General features: G+C 41.8%; 1 protein-coding gene and 1 long non-coding RNA gene across 6 annotated transcripts in view; one reads left to right on the top strand and one right to left on the bottom strand.

Moving 5' to 3' along the window:
- The first annotated feature begins 608 nt into the window (after window positions 1-608).
- Window positions 609-16,389, top strand: part of ALPK2 (alpha kinase 2) — a 117,631-nt gene continuing 101,850 nt past the window's right edge. For all 3 annotated transcript variants that reach the window (XM_070627773.1, XM_008524631.2, XM_008524634.2), the window contains exon 1: window positions 609-1,284. The gene's annotated coding sequence lies outside the window, so the exon portion shown is untranslated. The remainder of the gene's footprint in view (window positions 1,285-16,389) is intronic.
- The window catches only part of LOC103553881 (uncharacterized), a 47,813-nt gene continuing 33,303 nt past the window's right edge, over window positions 1,880-16,389 (bottom strand). For 2 of the 3 annotated variants that reach the window (XR_011542074.1, XR_011542073.1), the window contains exon 4: window positions 1,880-4,231. This is a non-coding gene — a long non-coding RNA (uncharacterized lncRNA). Of the gene's footprint in view, window positions 4,232-15,603; window positions 15,714-16,389 lie in introns of all 3 variants that reach the window. The other variant, XR_545574.2, reaches the window with a different exon arrangement.

Below are 16,389 nucleotides of genomic sequence, written 5' to 3'. Positions count from 1 at the left end.
TTTTTCATCTGGTGAAAAATTTCATTCCATCAAGGTATGGTGATGTACATACTGTGCTGTGTAAAAGCAGTTTGCTTTTGAGGATTATAGTCCTACTACAGATTGAATATTTACAGTTATGTCGCTTTCAAAGTCACCCAGTCAGAGTTGCTAATTTTAGCCAGCTCCGTGAGTCTCATAAGAGGTTTCTTTCTAAGCTGTCGGTTTCCAGCTGTGGCACATTAAAATACTTTTCTAGAGAGGCAGCATAGTCACAGAATGATACTTCTGGATTTTCTGTGTTCTTTCTTGGATTTGGACAAAATTAAATAAAAGAAATGCCCACGTTACAAAACCTACTTTGCCAACAGGAACAATTCTCGGCAATTTGAAGGAACAGGGCCCATGGTATTTCTTCTATGAATTTCTTCTGGTCTTCCTCTATTCTCTTTTTACGGCTGTAGCCAAAATAGGAAGAGAGAGAGAGACAGTGTGTGTACGTGCGTGTTGGGGTTGGGGGAGAGAAAGAGAGAGGTGGGGGGGCACCTCTGGGGGAAGTGGAGAGAGGAGGGTGGGTCCTGCCTTGCTGTGGCTTCTGCTTTTCTCAGAGAACTTCAGAGAATGACTGTAATACCAGTTCTAAACGAACAACATATGACTCTTATTTTCATCTCCCCTCCACCCCTCCACGGGTTTCCTATGTGTACTTCAAATGCCTGATACCCTTGGTATGACAACTGCTCGTGTTACTCTGGCCTCAATCACTTTATCAGGCAGCAAGATTTTTTTTGCTTTTCCAAGAGGCGAGCAACTAAACCTGAGGTCCTGCAGGGGCTTTGCAAAATGCTGCTCAGTCTCTTGAGCCATCAGTGACAGCTCGTCTGGGTTTCATCAGCTCACTGGGGCTGCATTTTACCAGGCGCCTTTGCCAAGGCCTCCCCGGCAGCGTCAACAAGTATTGCACCTACTGCAGAAAGCCCTCAAGTTTCATCACGGTGATGCTAAAAAATATTCTCCAGGCTTCAGCAATGACCTAGTTCATTCAAGGGCAGGGGAAAAAAAAATGCTCTTCTTCCAGGACTCCCCTGAGCACGGAATTTTCCCTCTTAGGAAGATAGGAGCTTTTCTGGAAACAGACCCAACTGTGCTTTGACCCGTTCGTGGAAAAGACCCTGAACCCTGTAACTCCTCTGAATCCCCAGTCCCAGGAACAGGGACACCCAATCAATGCCTCACACACAGCCTGGGGAGCCCACAGCCGAGCCAGCCCTCCTATCACGTCTCTTGGACAAAAAGTATTGAAAAGTAAGTATCTAGACTTTGGTTTTTATATAAGGAATGGCTGTGCTTTAAATATGTAGTTGTTTACATTTTCTATGGTAGGGAACAAAGCAGATTCTTTCCTTATGAAATAGAACAAGGTAAAACAAGGAGGGGCTATACAGCATATTTGGGTATGTAGGGTTTTAAAGTGGCCAAATTCTCATGTTTAATTTAGGTCCACTCTGACCCTTTTTGGAAATTTTTTTTTTAATGTCTGTTTATTTTGGCTTGACAATAATTTAAAAAGATTTCTTCCACATCATGGCTATTTCAACAATTAGGAAATAAAAATATGTAGGATGATTCAAAGGAGTAATTTGTAAAGACTTTGCAAAGTAACATGAAAAACTGAGTTACCTGTCCAGAGAATTCAGGCACTGGACACTTTTGCCTGAAATATTTGAGTATTTTAATCAAAAGTTATTCCTTTTACTTGGATTATCTGGATGATTGAAAACCCCCGCTTTCTGAATGGACACAGCAGTATCTTGTCTGACAAGAGGAATGCAAGTTGCTGAAAAGCTATCGGGCATTTGCAAATGGCTGATGCAAGCATTTGTTGGGTCGTTAAAATAGATTTTCTTTCCTTTTCCTTTTTTTTAGTGTGGTAAGAACACTTAACATGAGATCTACCCTTTTAATAAATTTGTAAGTGTGCAATAGAGTATTATTAACTGTAGGCATGACGTTGTACTTGAGTTGTTAAATAGATTTTTTAAAAATTTAAGGCAAAAAGTCAACCCCCAAAATCCATCGATCAAATGGCACCACTGTCACGTTACGTTTTGGTGAACACATCCAAACTTCAAACCACTGATTATGGGTGTCAGTTACAGACATCTAGCAATCATTTAAAAATAGATAAAAGCAAGAACAGCATTTAGAGCTGCTTCTGCTCTAATTATTTCCCTTCTACAGCATTTTCCTTAAGTAAAGGTAGCCTTCAGTTTTGAAGATTAAATAACCAGGAATGTAAGAGACGTTTTATAACAGCATACCAGCTAAGGATAAATTGAACAAGTGTCTTTGCTGTGAGGCTTCCGAACTGAAACCCAGGATGTTTTGAGCTACCTTCTGCATGGATAAACCGACGAGTCTTGTATTGAAATGCACCGATGGTCAATACACACATTCAGATCTTGGAAATCTGGATTTAAAACAAACTAAATGTATTTTAGCTCCCAAATTACATGGCCCTGTAAAGTTTCTGCAAAAAATTCATTCACAATTTGGGGAACATTTTTAGGCAGGGTGGAATTCCTATTTTCTTCACCTGCAAAGAACCCCCCCCCCCATTAATTAGTTTTTAACAGCCCCATGCACACTACACGCAGATATCAGCCTATGCAAGGAGTGTGCGGTGGAGCATTGTCTGGGTGGAGGTGGGGGAAGCAGCGTGGGGCTGAGGAAGAAAGCCCAGACCCTGGAGTCAGATTTGGAGACAGTTTTCCAGCCTGTCTGAACTCCAGTGTTCTCATCTGTAAAATGAAGATAACAACATCCACTTTGACAAGATCAGTGGGGGGTTAGATGAGTGAATATGCCTGAGGTACCATAGTTTCTTCACAAAGGCTGGTTCTTCCCATTGATTCATGAAAAAGCTGCTCTCTCTTTTTTTGCTAAAACTTTGGAATGTCTTCATAATATACACCATTAAAGTAATAGACATTACTTTCATGTCGATTAAAGTAATACCCATTTTTGACATCAGTGCAATAATTAAACAAAAATAACATAGAAAATTAGATTCTTTTGAAGAAAATTTTGTACTTAAAAACAATGTGTTTGACAGCAAAGTGAAAAAGGATTATATTTTAGAATGCCTCTACAATAAATAAGAAAAATATTTTTGTCTGAAAATGATTGATGGTGTATTTATTATCTAAAAAGAGAGAGAGAGAGATTTCTCAACGTCACCTGGTAATGCTTTTTAGCGCATATCAGTCTCATATTTAAATAGGAGTTTTCATGAGTCCATAGGAATGGAAGGCAAAGGTAAATCTATGCATAGAAGATGACGTCTGTGATTACTATGAAAGTAAGGCAGGAGCCCAGCCCTTCCTCAGAGATTATAGTTGAGCCGTGCATCTGGGTCCCTTTTTGCGTAGACACAGGCATGGTAGAGTGAGGGGGTAGGAGCAGGGTGAGAATGCTCTGAAATGGACTAGCCTTTGGGGGACGGGAGCTTTGTGGGCCATCTCAGGAGCCATGGCTGGAATCTCAAGGTCAGTGATGACGGTTCAGAACAGAGTGCTCCCTTGTCCTGGGGTGAGGGGGAGTCAGGCATGGAGGGATGGAGCAGGCAGGAATCATAAGCAGGGTTCACGGGACAGCTCTGAAGAATTTTATCAGTGTCTTTATTGCCCTGTTGTCTTTACTGAGATGCCCCACAGATTTTGCCCAGGCACATCAGAACATCTTGATAAATTCTTTGCTTGAGTTACTGACAGGTTCTCAAGGAACCCTGTTATTCTGGGCTTAATTCTGCCAAAAAGGAAATCTGGAAATTCAGAAATGTAAAGAAACTTGGGAGAAAATGATCATGTCATCTTGGGTTTGGTAAAAATGAAAGAATAAACACCCGAGCCACAAGAGGGAAAAGAACATGTGAAAATGTTTAGAGCCCTCATTGAGGTTTCTGCCAACGCACACCCACCCAGCACAGACCAAACTGACCAGGAGAATTTGGACATCGAGTTGAAGAGATGGACCCAGGTTGCGGAGACGTCAGTTCTGGATAGTTTACTTCTGAATACATAGCGCCCTACCCCTCCCAGGGCCACCTCCTCCATGGCTTCTGCCGGTACATCTGGGGCCGCACAGCTCAGCTTGATCTTCACTTGGTCTTCAGTCCTGTTCTTAGATAACCAGGCTCATTCACTCCTCAGTCAGTAGTTTAAGACGTTCCTCTAGTCCAGTAGTTCTCAAACTTTAAAGTGCAACAGAATTTAGAAAGCTTGTTAAAACACAGCTTGCTCAGTCCCACCCCCAGAGTTTCTGATTTTGAATGTCCCAAGAATTTGCACTTCTGACAAGTTCCCAGGATGCTGGTGGTGTGGTCCAGGGACCACACTCTGAGAAACACTGCTTTAGCCATTTCTTTGACCTGTAATTCCTGAAGAAAACCTATTTGCACGTGTTCTTTTCAATTACTAAAATTGCCTACTTCTCAGGGATGCAGAAGGCACAACCACAAGATGCTAGAGCTGAGGAGAGCACAAAAGATAAACCCATCAGGTGTCCTTCGGGCAAACAGCTTGCAGTGGAGGGTGGGGGACTGGGTGTGGGGAGAAGACACTGAGGCAGTGGTCCATCATTTGGGAGGGGGCATTTTTTCCAGCTGAGGCTCTCAGGGGAGGTTTCAAGGACAAGCTAGCACTTGAGCTAGGGTTTGAAAACTGGTGGCATTTGAATATATAAAGATGGAAGGTGGTCCATCTGTGTAAAGGAAACAACAACAAAACATGGAAGGCAGAAAGAGCTACGATGAGAATAGAAATCAGAAATTCGTTTGGTTAGGCTACGTTTTCTACAGTTGTCCCCGGAACTTTCTAGGAGAAACATTCTTTGATTAAGCCATCTAATCGTAAATCCTTTACTTCTGTCTATAGCTTGGTGAAGGCATATCCGACATAGAGATCTGGAATAGAGGCCCTCTGGTAGGAATTTCAGGCACCATGGGCCAGGGAGGGGAAGGTATGGATGATTCAGTATGCTTTCTAGATGTAACAATCAACTCAAACTGGCTTAAACAATAGCGGACATTTATTGCTCACAGAACTGAGAAGTCCAGGCGTTTGGTCAGGTTCTCTGCATTCCTGGAGGCTGTGTTTCTCTGTGCTTTAGTTTCCACCTCACAGCCTCACTAGTTTTCTCTCAGTCTCATATGGCTATCAGCCACCCCTTGAGTCCACAGGCTTTCTTTTTCCCGTTTAGAGGACAGAGTAAAAGACCAAAGCTTTGCCCTGATTGGATCACTGCTCAGCTACTTTCTTGAGAGAGGCATGTGCTGATTGGCTTATACCTTGGTTAATGAACCAATCACCAGGCAAGAGTACTTGATCACTCTACACCAATCAGAGTCCACTGTCCCCAGGCTCGAGTGATGGGAGTGGCGTGGAACGGAGTTAGGAGGACCATTGAAAGGGCTGCTTTAGGAGCTTTTGGATATTTTGGAGAAACGCCGCTAAAGTCATGCTATCTTTTCCCTTAGTCATAAGGTGAGCATGGGCAGTGTTCATACTTTAAAGATGTAGGGTGGGCCAAGTTAGAATATTCTCCCACAGAATGGTCCTGCCTTTGAATGGAATGGACGCTTGGATACAGAACTATTCCACTCCTACCCCGGCGCTTTTCGCTCGGTGTGGTGCGCCTTCTCTCTCAGGCACACTTCACCAAAAAAAAGATTAGATACAGAAAGATTAAAAAAATTCTTCAGAAAACAAGGCAAGAGGAGGCAAAAATAAAGTTTTCTCCTAAGACCTTCAGACTGGCTGGGTTGAAGGATGATGGTGGAAGGTGGCGGAGGTAAGACTGACATTCTCCACAGCACCCTGTCCCTGGTCCTCAACTAGCTGACTTATTTGAGCCGGTTTACTTACTGAGAGGTGATTGGTTCCTCGTAGTAACTCCAGGCTCAGTTCATTACACCAGGGGAGGTCTTATTCTTGCCCACTACAGGGCTGGGAGTGGGACGGAAGAGAACCTGACATTTCCCAGGTACTCCACTATACTGACTGATGCCTGAAATTCCACAGGGTGTCGCCTCTTGGTCCCATTTAAAATAAACAGTCTCCAGTAAAGTATAACTCGGAGTTGCTCTGGGGTTTTTTGTTACAGGAAAAGCCAGCATGAGGACACAGGGAGCCAGGGACAATGTGGAGGAGAAGAAGAGGAACCAGAGGGAGGGTTTCTTCACTACACAGTGATGACCCTGATGACACATGCCTAGCTTGAACGCAACCATCAGCCCACCACATTCAACCTCAAATCAAAGTCATTTTAACCAGTTAATTCACGAAAGTTGGTCTCATTAACAACACTGTCATGCTCTGCATGTTTATAGCATTATGGTCTTTCCTCTCTTCCCTGTCTTTACCCTGAGAGAGGACAAGGACAAGATAGGCAGAGGAATGTATCCTTTCAACATAGTAAATTGAAAATCAGAATCAAGAATCCTGAACTCTACCACTAACAAGCTATGTGACCTTGGAAAACTCTTTTTTTTTTTTTGAGGAAGATTAGCCGTGGGCTAACATCTGCTGCCAGTCCTCCTCTTTTTTGCTGAGGAAGACTGGCCCTGAGCTAACATCCATGCCCATCTTCCTCTACTTTATATGTGGGACACCTACCACACCAGCATGGCTTGCCAAGCCGTGCCATGTCCATACCCGGAATCTGAACTGGCAAACCCTGGGCCCCCGATGCAGAACATGTGCACTTAACTGCTGCGCCAGTGGGCTGGCCCCATGGAAAACTCTTTTAACCTGCCTATGTTTCAGGGGCATTTTTCAATTGTAAAATCAGAGAAGGTACTAAACTCTCTCAAGGGTTTATTTAACCTTGAGCTATTTTTTACCCTCCCTTAAAGAACTGGACACTGCCACAGATTTTAAATAGCAGAGGAGAGGAGTACCAGTAGGAAGACCCTATTCCACCTAAAAAAAAAAAAAAATTCAAAACAAATCCAGAGAGAGAGAGCAGCAGCTACTGCTCAGCATTCACCATATCCATGTGTCTGGGACTTGGAATTGCTCAATATTAATATTTTAAAATTATGGGGCTGGCCTGGTGGTGTAGTGGTTATGTTCGATATGCTCCACTTCAGTGGCCTAAGGTTTGTGGGTTGAGGTCCTGGGCATGGAGCTACACCACTCATCATGCCATGCTGTGCTGGTGCCCCACATACCAAATAGAGGAAGACTGGCACAGGTGTTAGCTCGGGGACAATCTTATTAAATTGTATTTGTTTATTAGGTAACATTTATAAATTAAAAATATCCAAAAAGATGTGCAGAGACAATCACTATCTCAACCACGTCCACTCCTTTCCCAGGACACTCGGGCCTCCTCCCCAGGGGCAGCCAGGTTACCAGTTCCTTGTGTATTTCTAGAATCATTATGTGTATAAATAAACATATTCGAATATTTTTCATTTTTTGCTTATATAAGTGATAGTAGACTATATATTCTTCTATACTTTATTTCACTTAATAATATGTCTTGGAGATTATTCCATATCAGTGCATACAGAACTGCCTTATTCTTTTTTAATGCCCATTGCTGTTAAAAATAAAAAATCCCATTGTATAGATACACTGTAACCAGATGCCTATTGATGGACGTTGAGGTCACCTCCAGTCTTCTGCAATCGCAAGCAATGCGGCAAGGAATCTTGTAGGTGCTTATTAAAAGTTTGTCTCCTGGCCTCTGTTTTAAAAATTAACTTTATTGAGGCATATTTTGCATATCGTGTAATGCACCCTTTCTAAGTGTTCGATTCAATGATGTTTTTAGTTAAATTTATCAAGTTGCACAACCATTGCCATAGATCAGTTTTAGAACATTTTCATGACCCCAAAAAGATCCCTCATGCACATTTATTGTTAACTTGTGTTCTCCCCACTGCCTCCACCTCCATCAACCACTAATCTACTTTTGGTCTCTAAAGCTTCTTTTGAACATTTCATATAAGTGGAGTCATGCACTATGTGGTCTCTCGTGTCTAGCTTCTGTGACTGAACGTAAGGATAATGTTTCTGAGGTTCATCCATGTTGTGCCGTGTATCCTAGTTTGCTTCTTTTGATTGCTCTGTAGTGTTCCACTGTATGACTGTACCACATTTTGTCTATCTAGTCAATAGTTGGACATTTAGGTTGTTTCCAATGGACATTTAGGTTATTTCCAATTTTGGGTTATTATGAATAATCTTGCTAAGAACATTTGTGTGCAAGTCTGTGTATGGATATATGTTTTCATTTCTCTTGGGTAGATACCTCAGAATGGAATTTCTGGGTCTTTTGGTACATTTTTCTTTAACTTATTAAGAAACTGCCAAACTGTTTTCCAGAGTGTCTGTACCATTTTGCATTCCCACCAACCACGTAGGAGGGTTGTTTTTTTCCATATCCTCGCCCACATTTCGCCATCTATTTTATTATAGCCATCCTAGCAGGTGTGAAATGCTATCTCATTGTGGTTTTAATTTGTATTTCCATAATGACTAATGATGCTGAGCATCTTTTTATGGGCTTATTTTCTGGCCTCTGTTTCTCATATATAACCCTAAAGTCGTATCCAAGAAAGAGCACAATGCTTGAGCTTCAGCAAACCTGGACTCGTACCTCAGCCCTGCCACTTGCGGGCAGTGAAGAATTAGGTCTGTTATATCGACTCTTTCAAGTTACCTTAAACTTACAAGTCATTGTCTGTGAAACGGGAATGAACACTTACCTAGTAGTTCACTGTGAGGATTAAATGCAATAATGTCTATGAAGTGCCCAGCCTGGGGGCTGACATGGAGAAGGCACCCAAAACATATTAGTTGTCTCCCTCCACCTCCCAAATTTTTAGAACCCATCTTTGGAGAGAGTACTTTCCCCTAAGTAACCTAGGGGCTGGGTGTTAAGTGACAGTAGGTGTGGCATCCAAATGTATAGTAACTCAGATGGCAAATTCAGGAACCCAACTGTCATTAGATTAGGCTGGGTAATCAGAACTAATCCCTCCTGTCCCCAGTGAGAAAGCGCTCTGACAGCTGGCTTTCCTGCCAGCTCCAGGAGAGCTGGTTACCCATTATCTGCATGTGGGCTGGGAGCCCTCCCTTACCCCTTCCGTTGTCAGCAACCTTCCTGCTGACAGCAGTCACGCCGCCAGCTATCTGTGCAGGGAAGATCAGCCAAAGTAAAACTTGGCCTCAGTTGAGGGCTTAAATGTTCAAAGAATTCTCCTCTAACCTCTTACCTGTTCTCCACCAGTTTGAGAGGAAGATATTTTTGTAATTTTGCTGACGTTAAACCCAAAGCACCTGATAGCAGCTAACACTTACGTAGTGCTTACTGTGCTGTACAGAAGAGCTTTATACAAAGGCACTTAATTTTCCTAAAAACCAAATGAGGTACATACTGCTGTTATCTTAGTTTTACCAATGAAGAAACCAAGGCAGAGAGAAGATAAGCCAGTATGTGGCAGAGCTAAGATTTGAACCCAGGAATCCAGGCCCTTAATTCTGCATTTTGGAGTATCTATCAAAATGTAATATGTGAATACTTCTTCATCCAGCAATTCTATTTCTTGGCATTTAGTCTAGAGACCCACTTATGGGCCCGAGGAGGCGTGTGCCAGGATGTTTTCTGAGACAGATTCGTAAGTCTAAAAAACTCCAGCCAAGCTATATGTCATCAGTACAAGAACAGACAGATTAATTGTGCTATTGACGTGCTGTGCACTACTGATATCATCGAGCGGTTTTAAAAAAATGATGCAGCCTTTGATGGATTGGGTTGACGTTGTAAGACTGCCAAAACGTATGATTAAGTAAGATAAGCCAACTGTATGGCAAGTGTATATAATTTAATGCCATGCATACAACAAAATCATATATATATTTAGATGACTATATATGGAAATGATAGAAAAATGCCCGAAAGGATAGCAAACCCTTCCTCTTGGGAAGGTATTGAGATGGAAGGATAGTGCTTGTGGAAGATTTTACCTTTATGTGTATTTTTAAGAATATGAATGTATGCCTTTAGAATCTGCATAACTAAAGGTAAACAAAATTTTTAAAAAGAAAGCAACTTGCCCTGGATCACACAGCTAAAAAACAAAAACAAAAACCTGCAAATTTTGTGTCCTTTCCAGTTAATGTGTTCTCCCTCCAAGGTTGTCTGTGAACCCCCCCACAGCCCCCTCTGCTGATATCAGTAATTCAATCTTGGTTACCCATCTCTAGCAGAGAATGATAAATCTGTCTTCAGAGGTTCTCACCTTCAGAGAAGCCACGAAACATGAACCACAGCCTGACTTAACTGTCCTTTCCTTTATAGTCAGTGCCCCGTGCCTGGGCTATGTGGTGACTGAAAGGACTATGTGAGTCAAATAGTGTGTTCGTCAACCTTGTAACCTGTGGGGCTTCGCTGTCAGGAAGCAGTCACCTGGGGAGGAGTCATAGATGACACATAAGGTCTTTAATGTCACCCCGACTCTTGATAGCTTGACTTATCCTTTCTTCCCTTTCTAACCGTAGCAGAGGACCCTGGGAATTGGAATGGAAGGAGTCATGTCTTGTAAATTACTATTAGAGGCGAATATTATACCAGGAGAAAATTTTTTTTCCTTGAGGTATAATTGGCATACAGATCCTATTAGTTTCAGGTGTACATCATAGTGATTCGATATTTATAAACATTAAGAAATGACCACTACAATAGGTCTAGCTACCGTGCAAAGCTATTACAATATTATTGACTGTATTCCCTATGCTGTACATTACATCTGACTTATTTATTTTATAACTGAAAGTTTGTACCTCTTAATTCCCTTCACCTATTTTTCCTGCCCCCTACCATTCTGCACTCTGGTAACCACCAGTTTGTTTCCTGTATCTATGAGTCTGTTTCCGTTTTACTTTGTTTGTTCATTTGTTTTGCTTTTGAGATTCCACATATAAGTGAAATCACACAGGATTTGTCTTTCTCTGTCTGACTTATTTCAGTTGGCATAATACCTTCTAAGTCCACCCATGTTGTCACAAATGGCAAGACTTCGTTCTTTTTTTTATGGCTGAGTAATATTTCATTGTGTATATACGCCACATCTTCTTTGTCTCTTCGTCAATCGATGGACACTTAGGTTGCTTCCATGTCTTGGCTATTGTAAATAATGCTGCAGCGAACGTAGGGGTGCGTATATCTCTTCGAATAAGTGTTTTCGTTTTCTTTGGATAAGTACCCAGAAGTAGAATTGCTGGATCCTATGGTAGTTCTATTTTAAATTTTTTTGGGAACAACCGTACTGTTTTTCCATAGTGGCAGCACCAATTGACATTTCCACTAACAGTGCACAAGGGTTCCCGTTTCTCCACATCCTCACCAACACTTGTTATTTTTTGCCTTTTTGATAATAGCCATTCTGACAGGTGTGAGGTGATATCTCATTGTGGTTTTGATTTGCATTTCCCTGATGATCAGTGATGTTGAGCATCTTTTCATGTGCCTGCTGGCCATCTGTATGTCTTCTTTGGAAAAATATCTATTTGAGTCCTTTGCCTATTTTTTAAATTGGGTTGTTGTTCTTTGGTATTAAGTTGTGTAAATTCTTTATATATTTTGGATATCAACCTCATATTGTGTGTGTGATTTGCAAATATCTTCTCCCATTCAGTAGATTGCCTTTTTGTTTGATGGTTTTCTTTGCTGTGTAAAAGCTTCTAGTTTGATGTAGTCCAATTTGTTTATTTTTGCTTTTGTTGTCCTTGCCTGAGGGGACTGGTCCAAAAAAATATTGCTAAGACTGATGTCAAAGAGCTGACTTCCTATGTTTTCTTCCAGGAGTTTTATGGTTTCAGGTCTTACATTCAAGTCTTTAATCTATTTTGAATTTACTTTTGTATATGATGTAAGGTAGTGGTCCAGTTTCATTCTTTTCGCATGTAGCTGTCCAGTTTCCCAACACCATTTACTGAAAAGAATGTCTTTTCCTCGTTGTATATTCTTGCCTCCTTTGTCAGAGATTAATTGACTATACATGCGTGTATCGTTTATTTCTGGGCTCTCTCTTCTGTTCCATTGATCTATGTGTCTGTTTTCATGCCAATACCATACTGTTTTGATTACTATAGCTTTGTAGTATAGTTTAAAATCAGGAAGCATGATACTTCCAGCTTCTTTTTTCTTTCTCAAGATTGTTTTGGTCAGGAGAAATTTTTAGACATTAATTGGTATATCACTTAAAAAAAAAAATCATTGTGGTAACCCATAGAAGAAAAGGAAATTGATGAAACAAGTGAAGTCTTTCCTTAGACTCTACTGATTTATCATCTTGGAAACCAATTATAACCGATTCTTCCTAGGTCATTTGCATACATTATTCTAATCCTTAGAACATTACCATCTCCTCTTACAGATGAAGAAATAGGCTCAGTACTGCAGCCAGGTAAGTGGCAGAGCTAGATGTAGATTTGTCCCTGGCAGGTAATGAGGCCTGGTTTTTGTCTTCAGTCCTGTTATACCTCCTGGTCAGGAGAGTTTTCCAGCCATGAGAGCCTCTTCCTTGCCCCCCACACCCCTCCACTAGTCTGGGTAAGTCTCCTAGGAATGTGGAGAGCCAGAGTAGTCATCCCTCTGTGCCAATAGCTGCTCCTAAGAAGGCTTGCAGATCAGCCATAAAAAGGACTGAAGTACTGACACATACTACAATGTGGATGAACCTTGAAAAATTATGGTAAGTGAAAGAAGCCAGTCACAAAGGACCACATATCATTTGATTCTATTTAGAACAAATGTCCAGAATAGGGAAACCCATAGCGACAGAAAGTAGATTAGTGGTTGCCTGGGGCTGGTGTGTGTTGGGGGGTGGGGGTTATGGGAAGATGAGAAGGTGAAAGCCAAGGGGTGTAGGAGTCTTTTTGAGGGTGATGAGAATGTTCTAAAATTGATTGTGGTGATGGTTGCACAACTCTGAATATATTGAAAGCCATTGACATGTACACTTTAAATGGAAGAATTGTAGGGTATGTGAATTATATCTTATTAAAGCTGTTATAGAAAGGAGAAGCACTTCAGAGACTTGAGCATCATAGCTGATCAATGAGCCAGATGACCTAGTGTTTCCAACTTGAAGCTAGACCTTTTTTTTTTAATAATTAGTGCTAACATTTATTGAGCATTTACTTTTGTGCCAGGCAATGTACTAAGAGCTTTACAGGCAATAACTCATTTAATCTTTGCAACAATCTATGAAGTATATGCAACTGTTATGCCTCCATTTTGCAGATGAGGAAACTGAGGCACAGAGAGGTTGTGACATGCTGATTGAGCTCGTAAGGAGTGGAGTCAGAATTTGAACCTACAGTATCTGGGTCTAGAGCTCTTCATCACCTTTGCTATGCTGCCATTCAAAAATTATAAAAGGAAGGGTCAGGACTAGAGCTTCTCACTCCTGGCCCACTGCTTTTCTTTGATAATAAACTCTAACTATGCTCCATGTCCAAATCAATATACTAATTGAAAATACAAAATTTGTAAGTTACATGGTTCTTATCTTTGGGAAATTTACCAGACCAGCAATAAATACACAAAATATGTTTCTGTGCAGGATGATTCTAAATCTAATACTCTTTTCTCTGTCTCTTTATTTTTTTTCCTTTTCTTTCTTTGTTTCTCTCTCTCTCTTTCTTTCTAAAGCTGCGCTTTTATATGTTTGCCAAGCCTTGTTCCATATCTTGTATTGAGTCAAGGACAGTTGATGAAATTGTGAATACAATTTGCACTTCTAGTTGCAAAATGCCAACAAAAAATTAAAATTCTGGGGCCAGCCTCATGGCCTAGTGGTTAGGTTCAGCATGCTCTGCTTTGGCAGCCTGGGTTCCATTCCCGAGCTGTGGACCTCCACCACTTGGCAGTGGCCATGCTTGGTGGTGATCCACATGCAAAACAGAGGAAGACTGGCACAGATGTTAGCTCAGGGTGAATCTTCCTCAAGCACAAAAAGAGGAAGACTGGTAATGGATGTTAGGTCAGGACAAATCTTCCTCAGCAAATAAAAAAATTAATTAATTAAAAAGTAAAATTGGACTTAGATTCTGTTCTTTCTGCCTTATGCTTACATTTAGCCCTAAAATTATTTGCTCAATAATCCTGAGAAATATCAACTTTTTGTCTCAAATCAAATCCACAGCTCTAGCTCCCATCACCAGCCTGAACCTCTAAAATAGGATGAGTAAGTACACTGGTGTTAACAGAAAAGCTTTTTCTTTCTGCACATGTTCTGCAAGGCTGGGCCCACCTTTCCTCAGCAGTGAGAGGACAGCATGTCCCCACTCATTTTTCTTGGTTCTTCGTTTACTGTTGGACCCATACTCATTACGGTTTATTTATTTATTCATACAGTAATTCAACAATATTCACCAAGTTGTCTCTGAACATCTTCATTTTTGTGCAAGATGGCTATCATAAACTTGTCCTTTTGAATTTTTTTTTTAGATACTTCTTTCAATGTAGTTAAGAACAACTTTTCCATTAGATATTACTGTGATTTCTAGGTGAATAATGAGTGTCAAAGCTGGCCTTTTTATACCAATTGGAACCCTCCAATTCCTCAACTACCACATGTACTTGTCGCTTAATCTGGAAAGAAGTTGTCTATTTGCCATCTTGCGGATGAATTTTCTTCCTGTTCTGTGCAACTAATTTACCAGCTACACTGAGAGGCGCTTACGATGCTTTTAAATATAACCCATGTCAACCAAGGACCCTATGTGGTCCTATCTCTACATAGTTGCATTTAAAAAGTCCTCTAACTAAAAATAATTGGAAATGCAACTCGAGTCTTTATTAAAGAATGTCAAAGGGTCCAATTCACAATCACAGAGCAAAATTTCTTAAAATTGTCTTTTCAATCTCTCTGGCTCAATAATTCTCCCCACATCCCTACAGCTCTTCAAACTTCTCTCCCAGGCCATGCATGTGCTCTGTCTCACGCCCATGCAGTTTTCTTCCTTTTTGATGCTAACATGTGACGTCTTCAACTTGACCGCTCTTTCTACCCATTAACCTGAACCTCAGGTCTCAGCGCAAAGTTGCTTCCTGCACACACTCTTCCTGAGAGGAGAAGGCAGGGTGCTCTCCTAAAGTAATTTTTTTCACCCTGATATTCACAGAGCTCTGGTGTGTCACATGGGAACAGTTTGGGAATGCTTTTTTGTTTTTGAGGACTGACCCTATTTCTAAACAGAACATCTGGAGGTTCAGGAAATGCTGTGGGAACAGCAGGAACAGCAGGAGAGGCCTCAGAGGGAAGGACGAGCAGGCACTCATAAGCAGGATTTTCCAAGGAACACGTCTACCGGCCAGGGCTGGCTGCGTGGGCCCACCATCTGTGCCTTCACACAGGCCCTGCGCCCAGAAGGGCCCCAGCGCTCAGTTTAATGCTCTGCTGTTGCCATCTTTAATAACTTAATCATATTTGAACAAGGAGCCCCTCATTTTCATCTTGACTCACGCCCTGCAAGTTGTGTAGCCAGCCCTGCAGCAGGGGCAGAGTCCTCAGATACTGACCACCTCCCGTCCCAATTCCCTCACCTTCTACTCACTTCCCACTCATCGGAAGGTTTTCAGGTGGTGGTGAAACCTTGAACTGTTGTCAGGAAACTTGTCCCTGGCACTCTGTCTCTCAAGGTATCTGAAACAACCTGGAAAAGTGGGAGGAAAGAAGGAGGAATTGGTCCTGAATGGCTTAGAAGCTGTTACGCCCATACGGAGGGGGGTTGCCCCTTCTACAAAAGTTGTGGCCATTGAGATCCAGCCTCTACCAGCAAGAGCTTAGCTCAGGCTTCTGTTTTAGGACCCTCAGCATCCCTGGATTCACCATTGCAGCTTCTAAGCGCCCCTCACCTGTTCATGCTAAATGTGTCCTATGTGGTGTGGGCTTTCCTTTTCCTGAGCTTCCTGGTACACGAGAACTGCTCACCTTTGAAAGAAGTGGGACCCTACTGTTTGGATAGAGCAAAATGTTATTTCCAGACTTGGGCTCCACAAAGGATAGATTTGGCAGTGTGGGGCTAGCACTGTACCCAGAGGATAGAGTGGAAAGGGTCCTCTGGGTTTAGACAGACCTGCGTTCTTAGGGCTGCCACACACCTGTGTGAGTTGTGCACTGCGCAGCTTCGGGAGTACCTTACACCCTGAAGGTGTCAGCCTGCACAGCTGTGAAGGGGATCCCAGAGCTGCAGCCACGTGAGCTGTGTGCTCCTGAGCAAGCTGTTGAACCTCTCTGAGCTTCATCTGTAAGATGTAGGAGGTATTGATAACCATTTAGGTAGTTTAGGAGACATTAAATGAAATGATATACCTGGTAACTAATCAAGA

The sequence above is a fragment of the Equus przewalskii genome, chromosome 7 (genome assembly GCF_037783145.1).
Source record: "Equus przewalskii isolate Varuska chromosome 7, EquPr2, whole genome shotgun sequence".
Classification (NCBI taxonomy): domain Eukaryota; kingdom Metazoa; phylum Chordata; class Mammalia; order Perissodactyla; family Equidae; genus Equus; species Equus przewalskii.
The sequence above is the reverse complement of the archived record's forward strand: the minus strand, read 5'-3'. Positions and strand labels throughout refer to the sequence as shown.